Source organism: Pan paniscus, chromosome 11 (assembly GCF_029289425.2).
Source record: "Pan paniscus chromosome 11, NHGRI_mPanPan1-v2.0_pri, whole genome shotgun sequence".
NCBI lineage: Eukaryota > Metazoa > Chordata > Mammalia > Primates > Hominidae > Pan > Pan paniscus.
Genome location: NC_073260.2, coordinates 43,780,759 through 43,792,978, shown reverse-complemented (window position 1 = coordinate 43,792,978; position 12,220 = coordinate 43,780,759).

Sequence of the window (12,220 nt, the reverse complement as noted above, 5' to 3'; positions counted from 1 at the left end):
CCCGAATGTAAGTCCTGCTCCTCCTGTCTTATTCTTCTAGTGTACGTAGTTTCCACTGCCATGTCTGGTTGTTCCATCTTCAGTTACCTCAGGAAAATTCAGTCAATAGGAATGAAGGCAGAGGGAGGACAGGCAGTGAAGGACAGGTGCCAGCTGCCTGTTGTTTTTAATAGACTTTATTTTTTGGAGCAGTTTTAGATTCACAGCAAAATTTAGTGCAAGGTAAAGATAATTCCCATACCCCTACACATGCATAGCCTTAATGCATAGACTCTAGTGTCAACATCCAACACCAGAGTAGTGCCTTTATTACATTTGATGAACCTGCATTGCCATATCATTGTCACCCAGAGTTGATATTAGGATTCACTCTTGGTGGTGCACATTCCATGGGCTTGGACAACCCATGGATAACCCATTATGTGTGGGCATAATGACATGTATCCACCCTTATAGGATCACACAGAGTAGATTTGCTGCCCTAAGAATTCTCCATGCTCTGCCTGTTCATCCTTCCCTCTCTCCTAACCCCTGGCAACCACTGATCTTTTTACTGTCTCCATAGTTTTGTGTTTCCTAGAATGTCATAGAGTTGGACTTGCACAGTGTGTTGGCATTTCAGATTGGTTTCTTTCACTTCATAATACATTTGTGTTTCCAACATGAGTTTTCATGGTTTAATAGCTAATTTCCATTTTAGCTCTGAGTAATAGTTCATTGTTCGGAGATATCACCTTGTTTTTTTATTAATTCATTCCCCTACTGAAGGACACCTTGGTTGCTTCCAAGCTTTGGCAATTACGAATAAAGCTGCTAGAAACATCTGTGTGCAGGTGTTTGTGTGGACATCAAGGAGTATGATAGCTGGATTATATGCTAAGAGTATGTCTAGTTTTGTAATAAACTGCTAAGTTGAACTCCAAAGTGGCTGCACCATTTTGCATTCCCACCAGTAATGAATGAGAGTTCCCGTTGCTTCAAATTTTTGCCAACCTTTAGTGTGGTCAATATTTTGGATTTTGGCCATTCTAATTAGGTGCGTAATGGTTTCTCATAGTTGTTTTAATTTGCATTTCCCTGATGACATGTTATGTATGTATCTTTTTGTATGCTAATTTGCAATCTGCGTATTTTCTTTGTTATCTATTAAGTCTTTGGGCCCATTTTTAACTAAGTTGTTGTCTTTCTTCTTCTTTTTTTTTTTTTTTTTTTTGTGAGACACGGTCTTGTTCTCTTGTTCTGTCACCAAGGCTGGGGTGTGGTGGTATAACTTTGGCTCACTGCAGCCTTGACCACCTGGGCTTAAGTGATCCTCCCACCTCAGCCTCCCAAGTAGCTGGGACCACAGGTGGACACCACCATGTCTGGCTAATTTTTTCATATTTTTTGTAGACATGGGGTTTTACCATGTTGTCCAGGCTGTGTTTTCTTATTGTTGAGTTTTAAGAGTTCTTCGTATATTTTGGATAACAGTCCTTTATCAGATATATCCTTTGCAAATATTTTCCCCCAGTCTGTGGTTTGTCTTTTCATTCTCTTCACAATGGTTTTTTTTTTTTTTCAGAGCAGAAAATTTCCACTTTAATGAATTCCAGCTTATCAATTATTTCTTTCATGGATTGTGCCTTTGTTGTTAGAATTTAAAAAGTCATTGCCCAACCCAAGGCTATTTAGATTTTCTATGTTATCTTCTGGGATTTTTATAGTTTTGTGTTTTATATTTGGGTTTGTGATCCACTTAGAGTTCATTTTTGTGGAGGGTGTAAGGTCTGTGTCTAGATTCATTTTTAAAATTTTGCCTGTGGATTTACAGTTGTTCCAGCACCATTTGTTAAAAAACTACCTTTTCTTTATTGCATTACCCTTGCTCCTTTGTCAAATATCCTTTGGCTATATTTATGTAAGTCTATTTTGGGGCTCTCTATTCTGTTTCATTGATCTATTTGCCTATTCTTTCACCAGTAACACAGTTTTGATTCCTGTAACTTTATATATAGTAAGTCTTGAAGTCAGGTGGTGTCAGTCTTCCAACTATTCTTCTCCTTCAATAACATGTTGGCTATTCTGCATGTTTTTCCTCTCCTTATAAACTTTAGAATCAGTTTGATGATAGCCACAAAATAACTTACTGAGAGTTTTGATTAGGATTGCATTGAATCCAAAGATCAAGTTGAGGAGAACTGACATCTTGACAATCTTGAGTCTTCTTATCCATGAATATGGAATTTTCCCCTATTTATTTAGTTATATTTTGATCTCTTTTATTAGGGTTTTGTAGTTTTCCTCATATAGATTTTGCACATATGTGTTAGAGTCATACCTAAATATTTCACTTTGGGGGTATTAATGTATGTGTGTTTTTAATTTCAAATTCCACTTGTTCATTGGTGGTATATAAAAGTGATGACTTTTGTGTATTAACCTTGCACCCTGCAACTTTGCTGTAATTGCTTGTTAATTGCGGGAGGTTTTTTTCTTGTCAATTCTTTTAGTTTTTTTTTTTTTTTAACAAAAATAATCATGTCATATGCAAACAAAGACAATTTTATTTATGGTTCAAAATCTGTTGGTTTTTTTCTTTTTCTTGTCTTATTGCATTAGCTAGGACTCCCAGTACAATGCTGAAAAGCAGTGGTGAAAGGGACATTCTTGTCTTGTTCTTGATCTCAGTGGGAAAGCTTTGAATTTATCACCATTAGGTATGATGTTCATTATAAACTTTTCGTAGATATTCTTTATCAAGTTGAGGAAGTTGCCCTCTATTCCTAGTTTACTGAGAGTTCTTTATTTTTTAATTATGAATAGGAGTTGGATTTTGCCAAATGCTTTTTCTGTATCTATTGATATGACCATGTAACTATCAGTTGTCTTGTAAGGAAGTTTTCAGAAATTGTCTCATCACATTTCAGCTTGCATCACCTTGACCAGAATTTAGTCACAGGGTTACACTTAGCTTTAGGGGAGGCTGGGAAATACTGATTTTTTTTTTGTCATGATTAGTGATGCTCCACGATTTAAATGAAGGATTCTATTCTCAGAAAGATGGAAAGTACAGAACAGCAGTCCCTGCCACACATCATCCTACAAACACATACTATCATCCAACAGCTCTGTAGCCTGACTGCTTGGTTAGAGAATACACTTTGCCTGTGCTTTTTAAATGTTGCAAGAGAGATCCTTGATACCATAGGACTGAATTAGTATCCCTAGGGAATACCTTCCACAATCATTACATTTACTTCAATCTCTCGTCTGAAGACTCATGCAAATTTTGACACTATTCTAAAAAAATAAATATTTCTCTCCTTGGTTTAAAATATGTTAAAGATTCTTATTGTAGGAAAAAAACAAATGGCTTCGGAAGATGTTCCTATTTTGTCTGTGAGTACACATATACTCTGATTTGAGAACACCGTGTGTTTCTCTCATCTTAGATGGCTCAGCTGTCTAAAAGGCCTTTGTGTTTTTACAGCACTCTCTCAGGTCTAAAGAAACACATTTCTGGCAGGGCGCAGTGGCTCATGCCTGTAATCCCAGCATTTTGTGAGGCCAAGGTAGGCGGATCACAAGGTCAGGAGTTTGAGACCAGCCTGGCCAATATGGTGAAACCCCGTCTCTACTAAAAATATAAAAATTAGCCGGGTGTGGTGGCGGGCACCTGTAGTCCCAGCTACCCTGGAGATTGAGACAGGAGAATCGTTTGAACCTGGGAGTCGGAGGTTGCAGTGAGCCGAGATGGTGCCATTGCCCTCCAGCCTGGGTGACAGAGCAAGACTGTCTCAAAAAAACAAACAAAAAAAGAAAAAAAACCCCAAAAAACACATTTCTTCTGGTAGAGTTCAAGTGACTGAGAAGCCACTGTGGTTGCAGGGCTCCCAGTCCTCCATTCACACCTCCTAGGTAGACACATGCTCCTTGGCCATACATTTTTTCTGTTCTTGGGACTGGTCTGGGTTTTTGATAGACAATACTTTACTTTTAAAATTCATTGTTTTAAAAAATGCAGAAGCAAATTAAAGTTCTGAAGGAGGGGGCCTGGAAGCCACGTGTTCTCTATTGTTGTTTGTGTCAATATTTAAAATTCCAACGTCAATTACTTGGAACTTCAATAAGGAGCCATAGGCCCCTTGCCTCCATCCACTAATTATTATCACACTTAGCCAGAGAATACACAGCCTTCCTAGCAAGGAAATTGCTACAAGAATTATAAGACAACATGGGAATGTCAGCCACTTATGAGAGGCCCATGTTAAATTTTTAAATAAGACCATAGTTTCTATTAAAAGCTTATAGATACAATGTAGAGAAATCTTTTAGGAATTCTGAATGTGGGTGGAAAAGCATTTATTCATTAGAAAAGTCTTGATCATGTGCCCAAATGTGCTAGTCCTGCACTGGACAGTGAGGATAGGTTGGTGATCAAGAACCAATATGGATGTCAGCCCACGCATAAAGCAGACACTTAAACAAAATGTAATTAATCATCATCAGTGCTAGGAAGGAAAAACACAGCCTGTTGAAAGACTGCGCACCAAAGATGCCCAAACCATTCTGAGGCTCAGGCAAGACTTCTCCAAGGCAAGCCACATCCTAAGGGTGACAAGGCTGGGGAATAGCATTCTGAGGCTAAGCAGATTGCCCATGCAAAGGCTTTTAAGGATGGAAAAACCTTGTGGTTTTTAAGAAATTCAAAGAGAACTGCATTACAAGCCGCCTTAAGGAATTACCAAAGGGCTTAAGTAGAGAAACGAGATGGTTGGATTTGCCTTGTCAAAAGGCCCTGGAGGTTGGTGTTATTAGCCTGGGAGAACAGCAAGCAGGTTATCAGGGCTCGGCATAGAGTGGAGCCTGGAAGTCAAGGGGAAGAGAGGTGGATAGAGATAAGTGATATTGGAGGCAAAATTGACGGCACCTGAATGTGGATCAAGTATCGGGGAGAGGCTGGGGGAGGACCATTTGCATATTTTTAGAAGAAAATGGGGATGGAGGTAGTGCCATGTACTGCAACAAGGAATGTGGGGGGTGGGGGTAGAAAAAGGGGGAAGATCACAAGACTACAGAAGTTAAGAGATCAATGAGTCCAACCCCTTCACTTCACAGTTGCAGATACTCAGGCCCAGGAATAAGAAACGACTGCATCTAAGGCCTTGCTTCTCGAAGGGTGCAAGCTTGTTAGAAATGCAAAGTCGCAGCCTTCCCAGTCCTGTGGAATCAGAACCTCCATTTTAACTAGGTTCCCAAGTGATTTGTAGACATCAAGCTTGAGAAGCACTGTTCCAAGGAAATTAATGAATATGCTGCACCGCTCAGTTAGTACTAAGTTAATATGATTTGGGATAAGTTTTCTTACTTTTATAAAACATTCTTTATACATATGCTTTAGGAGTGATGTCCAAGTTTAAAAGGTAAGTTGAGGATTGCCAAAATTGAAGGAAATTTTATTCAATGAACAAAAGGCTACTAATGTTTTGCCTGTAATATTAAGGAATAAAGGAAGAAATGATAGAGGGAAGGGAGGGAGGACTAAAGGAAGGAAGGATGGAAGAAAGAGGGAAAGAGAGAAGGAAAGAATCTTCAAAGGTCATGTATATAATGGATTATTCACAATTTGTAAATATGGGATAAGAAAGAACTGGTCAAGTCAACTCGGCATTACATATTGTGGACACATGCTTCAATAGATTCTTTAAAAAGGAGTCAAAACTGCCAAATTCCTTTCTCTTACATAAGTTGCTTTTTTTAAGGAAGGGGATATTCGTAATTGTTACAGATTTCTAAATGTTGCTTAACAAAACCAGTGCTATAAAATCTTCTCAGCCAGAAATTATTTTTGTCTGCCTTTGTCATTTACTGAGCTGCACTGAGCAGGGGTCCCAGCAAACACTGTGCCATGTGCCCACATGTCCAGCATATTGCTGCTGCTCAAGGACCAAGTCTCAGCACAGGTGTGGAGTTGAGAAACTGCCCACCACAATGCATGTTATCTAGTTTTGGGTAACAAATTTTTTCGGTGATTTAACACAACAAACATTACTTGTCTCATAGTTTCTGTGGGTGAAGAACCTGGGTTTCACTTAACTAGTTGCCTCTGCTTCAAAGTCTTCATGAGATTGCTGTCAAGCTATCAGCTGGGGCTGCAGTCTCATCTGAAGGTTCGACTTCAGGGGGCTCTGTCTGCTTCTGAGTCACTCATGTGGTTGCTGGCAGGCCTCAGCCCCTTGCCATGTGGGCCTCTCCATAGAGCTACTGCCTCAGGACTGGGCATCTGCCTCCTCAAGGTGAGTAGAAGAGGATGCCTAGGGCAGGAACCGCAATATTTTATAGCCTAATATTAGACTTGTCACTTCAACCTCATCACTTTTGTCATATTCTACTTTTTAGAAGCAAGTCAATAAGTTCAGCTCACATTCAGTGGGGGAAACCATGAAAGAGTGTGGATACTCAGAGGTGGGGGTTCTGAGTCCATTCTAGAGGCTGCCTGCCACACTGGGTTATTTTCTTCTTCATTTCTGCTCTTATCAGAGCGATAAGATACTTAATGGCTACTTTCCTAAAAGTGTGTCTCAACCCAGCCCACGGTATTGGATTCTACCCCAGTGTTCCCAAGGAAAACCTTGATATACTTTTTTTTTTTGACAGTGTCTGGCTCTGTCACTCAGGCTAGAGTGCAGTGGTGCAGTCTTGGCTGACTGTAGCCTCAACCTCCTGGGGTCAATTGCTCCATCTCCCTAGCATTGGGACCACAGGTGTGAGCCACCAAGCCCAGTTAATTTTTGTATTTTTTTGTAGAGACAGGGTTTTGCCATATTGCCCAGACTGGTTTTGAACTCCTGAGCTCAAGTGATCAGCCCATCTCAGCCTCTCAAATTGCTGGGATGACAGGGCTGAGCCACTGCACCCAGCCATGGTATACTACTTTTGATGGGTCAAATGGGACAATAGCAGAAAGCCTGGTGAGGGGATCTGCAAGGGCTGATGGTGGAGATGCAGGCAAAGGAGAGAGGCAAGCGGCTGTCCTGGGCGGGCAGGCCCCTCTCACACTCACGATCTTCCTGACACAGGGAAGGCCTTCTCTTGTTCATTTCTTTCCTCCTCTCTGCCTTCACACTTGGCTCAATTGTATAGTTAAGTCAGGAACTTACAGGCTCATGCCTGTAATCCCAGCATTTTGGGAGGCTGAGGTGGGCGGATCACTTGAGGCCAGGCGTTTGAGACCAACCTGGTTAACATGGCAAAATCCCATCTCTACAAACAACAAAAAATTAACTGCTTGTGGTGGCACATGCCTGTGGTCCCAGCTATTTGGAAGGCTTAGGCGGGAGGATTGCTTGATCCCAGGAGACCAAGAATATAGTGAGCCATAATTGTGCACTCCAGCCTGAGTGGCAGAGCAAGACTCTGTCTTAAAAAAGAAAGAAAATCTATACTTAGGCAGGGCCTCTTCTTTCCTCAGACCATTCCTTGCATTTCCAAAGGCCCAACATGGAGGTCACCAGCTTCCCTGGCAGGGATTGGTCATCTCTCTCCCGCACTCCCTTAGCCCTTCCTGACTGAGAGTCTGCATTGTGCCAGGCTCTGAGCCGGTGCTCAGGACACCATTGCAGGCAAAACAGACTTACCCCGTGCCCTCAAGGATGTCTCAGTACATTTGGAGAGGCAGACATTGATGAAACAAACACACACAGAATGGTACCTTTGCTATAAAAGAAAGGGACCAAGACTGAAGACCTAAGCTTGGCTGAGGGTTTGGCATGGGCTCTGAGGAAGGGACATTTAGGCAGAGTCTTGAGAGGGGAGCAGAGTTGGCTGGGTACGGCAGCGGTGAGAGTCACCGGGCAGAAGCCGGCCCAGGATGAGGTGGAGAGTGGCCTATCTGAAACAGGCAAGAAGGCCTGCGAGTGTGGCATGAAGATCTGGGGGAGCTGCACAGGGAACACAGGTCCTAGCACAGAGGCACGGGCTACACCACTTAGTGCCCATTACACAGTAACGAAGGTGAAGACCAGAGGCACCCATAGCTCAGGGCAGGCTTGGGAATAGAAAAAAAAATTCCTAGATTCCGGAGCTGAGCCAGAAGGCGGTAGATCTCAGATGTGTGAGAGTCCTCCAGGACTTAACAGGCAAAGTCAGGAAGTGAAGTGGGCTGAGTCTTCAGCAATGATGTTCCTCCCTCTCCTCCCCGCATGTCCCCTTCCCTCTAGGGCCTGCGTCTCTGCTTTCCTCCTCAGCACCAACACCTGGACTCCAATGTGCTTACTGCCCAGCCTGGACTTCCCAGGGCTCCTCCTTTCTCAGCCCCTCGGGTCTGCCTTCTCCTTCCTGCACCTGGTTCCAGGCTGGGCCCTGCTCACGGGGCTCTGGCCACTGTCTTTCTGTTTCACGGTGGAATACGCCAAGCTTGTTCCAGCCCCGGGCCTTTGGACTTGGAGTTCTCTCTTCCTGAAATGCTCTTGCCTCTAGTCCAAATGACACTTTCTCAGAGTAGAACCTGCAACGTAATTTTTAGGGCCCAGTGCAAAATGAAAATGGAAGTCCCTTGTGTAAAAAGCAGGGAAAGTAGCTTGTTTCTTTCTTCTGCAGTCTCTCTTGTCTGTCATAGTGTTTTTTTGATTAATTGATTGAGACGGGTTTTGCTCTGTTGCCTAGGCTGGAGTGCAGTGGCGTGATCACGGCCCACTGAAACTTTGACCTCTCAGGCTCAAGAGATCCTCCTAATCTCAGCCTCCTGAGTAGCTGGGACCACAGGTTTGTACCACTATGCCCAGCTAATTTTTAATTTTTTCGTAGAGACGAGGTCTTGCTGTGTTGCCCAGGCTGGTCTTGAACTCCTGAGCCCAAGTGATTCTCCCACTTCAGTCTCCCAAAGTGCTGAGATTACAAGTGTGGGCCACTGCACCTGGCCTATTGAAAGGTGAAGCCAGCTGGACTTCCTGGGTCAAGTGGAGACTTGGAGAACTTTTCTGTCTTACAAGAGGATTGTAAAATGCACCAATCAGCACTCTGTAGCTAGGATTGTAAAACCCACGAATCAGCGCTCTGTAGCTAGCAAGCGGATTGTAAAATGCACTAATCAGCACTCCATAAAAACGCACCAATCAGTGCTCTGTAGCTAGCAAGAGGATTATAAAATGCACAAATGAGCACTCTGTAAAACACCAATCAGTGCTCTGTAAAATGCACCAGTCAGAACTCTGTAAAACACACCAATCAGCAAGACTCTAAGAGTAGCCAATCACAGGGAGGATTGAAAAAAGGGCATTCTGATAAGACAGAAACAGAACATGGAAGGGGACAAATAAGGGAATAAAAGCTGGCCACCCCCAGCCAGCAGTGGCAACCTGCTGGGGTCCCCTTCCAGGCTGTGGAAGCTTTGTCCTTTTGCTCTTCACCATAAACTTGGCTACCGCTCACTCTCCGGGTCCGTGCCATCTTTAACAGCTGTAACACTCACTGCGAAGATCCCCGGCTCCATTCTTGAAGTCAACGAGACCACAAGACCACGAACCCACCCGCAGGAACCAGCCCCGGACACACTATCATGGTGTTTTAAATTAGCTATTCATTGCCATGCTTCCTGGGGCACAAGATACTTCTGGGGCAAATACAGACCTTCCCAGGCTCTTGGGAAATACACTGAACCTGTCCCACCTGGCACTGGTGCCCCTTCAGGGTGCAGAGGACAGTTACAGTTGCTGGGCAGGTGAGGCAGTAGGTGGCTGAGAACCTGTCATGGGGTACTCCTGGAGCATGTGCCATTGTCCCATCAGAGGCCACTTACAAAACACAAAATCAAAGATAAAGTTATTAAGAATTTCAACATGACTGCTGAAGAGTTTCAGTCTCCACATGCGAGTCTTTTTTTTTTTCTTTTTTTGAGACGGAGTCTCTGTTGTCCAGGCTGGAGTGCAATGGCATGATCTCGGCTCACTGCAACCTCCGCCTCCTGGATTCAAGCGATTCTCCTGCCTCAGGCTCCTGAGTAGCTGGGGTTACAGGCATGCACCACCACCTCTGGCTAATTTTTTTTTTTTTGTATTTTTAGTAGAGGCAGGATTTCACCATGTTGGCCAGGCTGGTCTCAAACTCCTGACCTCATGATCCGCCCGCCTCGGCCTCCCAAAGTGCTGGGATTACAGGCGTGAGCCACCGCGCCCAGTTGCGAGGCTTCTTTTGAATGTGGGACCTTATGCGACCATGCGAGCCACATGCCTGTGAAGCCAGCCCTGTCTCAGTGACCTGCTTTGATCCCCTTATCCAAAATAGCCCCATTCCATCTGACTGCAAAAGTCACACCCCATCACACCTCCCTGTTTTATGTCCTTTAGAACAAAATTATGTTCTGAAATGATCCCTTTAACCTGTTGTCTGTTTTTGTTGTCCACCACGAAAGTGTAAACTTCATGAAAGCTTGTCCTAAGTGTCTCCATGCCTAGGGCAGGAACTGGTACATGTAGACCTTCAATAAATATTTGTTGATAGAGTAAATAAATGTAAAAGGGAATTTATTGCGGATAGTTGTCAATAAGCTTGCTGTTTCTCCTAACTCATGCACTCTGGCAATGCAACAGAACCGCCCGACGGGGCACTGTTCGGTCCTGTATGTGGAGTTACCAGACAGGACCTGGATGCTCTGGCCCATACGGAGTCCATCAGAAGGCCAGCTCCGGCTTTCCTTTGCTTTGAGGCTTGTCCTTGAGTTGCTCCAGGCCCTGGGGTCTCATCTCCCTGCTGCCTTCTGCCCTGGATCATCTGTACCCTGCCTTTGGGCTGGGATGAAAGGAGTGCAGGGAGACCCAGGTCTCCTGAGAGACCTGTTCTTTCCTGGCTCTCAACACCGTGGCTAAGCTTCCCCATAACACTTGTCCCTCCCCCTCTCTGTCTTTCTCCCACAATCCAGGAGAATCTGCCTGCCCGGGGCACCCAGCCAGTTACTGTGACAATGACCTCCCATGAAGCTGAGCAATTGCCACTAGCCTGCAATTAGCTGGATTTTTGGAAAGCCCCTGTGTGTACCAGGATCCCGGAATGAATATGAACACTGTCCCATCAGGCTGAAGTCTAAGGGGCTTCAGCATTCTTGATTAAAAATATACATATATTGACTCCAGTACTCATAACAAGTATGCCATTAACAGAGGCTAGGAAACTTTTTTAGTTATGCAGAGCTTTTGCACTAAAAAACAACGCAGTGTGAGGTCCATAATAGGAGGGAGAGGGAAGTGTGACTTCAAGAGAATGCAAACAGCCCTATTGCAGAGGCACGATGGAGGAACTCAGAGACGCAATAGCAATCCTCTCTTTTTAAAAGCAACTTTGGACCTTATTTTTTTTAACAAAAGTAGCAATATTTTCAGAAAATTCCCTTATGTGTATGTGTGTGTGTTTCAATTTAAATGATGGTTTTGGGCATTTTCTGTGGCTATTCCATTTGACTAGACATATGAAGCCAAACTGCGTCTGTGGCATGCATAAACATGATCTTCTTCTGCTTTTAAAAGAAAGAAGTATTAATGGCTTCTAATCTTCCTGAAGCAATATATTTATTTATTTTCCTAACAAAGTATATAAGTGGAATGTGCTATATCTGTACATATGTGCTGACTTTTTTTTTAAGTAAGCTTTTCAAAGAGCCAACATCTGGCTTTGTTGATTTTCTGTATGTTTGTTTTCTATTTCTTAGTTTCTGTCTTTATCTATATTTCTATTATTTGCCTTCCCCTACTGTGGGTTTAATTTGCTCTTATTCTGGCTTTGTAAGGTGGAAACTTAGAACAGCGATTTAAGACTTTTTTCTTTTTTAATACAGACATTTAAAAGAATAAATTTTTCTCTAAGAATTGTGTAGGGTGCATCCTACAAACTTGGACATACTGGGTATTTATTATCAGTCAGTTTGAAATATTTTCTAATTCCTTAAAGACTTCTCCTTTTTTAAAAAACGGTGTGTGTTATTTGGAAATGTGTACTTAATTTCCAAATACTTAGCTATTTTCTAAGTATCCTTTCTTAAAACATCTTATTGTTACTGATTTCTAATTCAATTCCATTGTGGTCAGATTTCAAGCTACTGAAATTTACTGAGATTTGTTTTCTGACCTAGCATGAAATGTGCATTTTTAGTGAACTACCTCACCCGTTTTTATCTTTAAATTTTACTTCAAAATTATCTTCCCTCTTTAAATTTAGCCTGGAAACTGATACAAATGTGCATACTAAGACA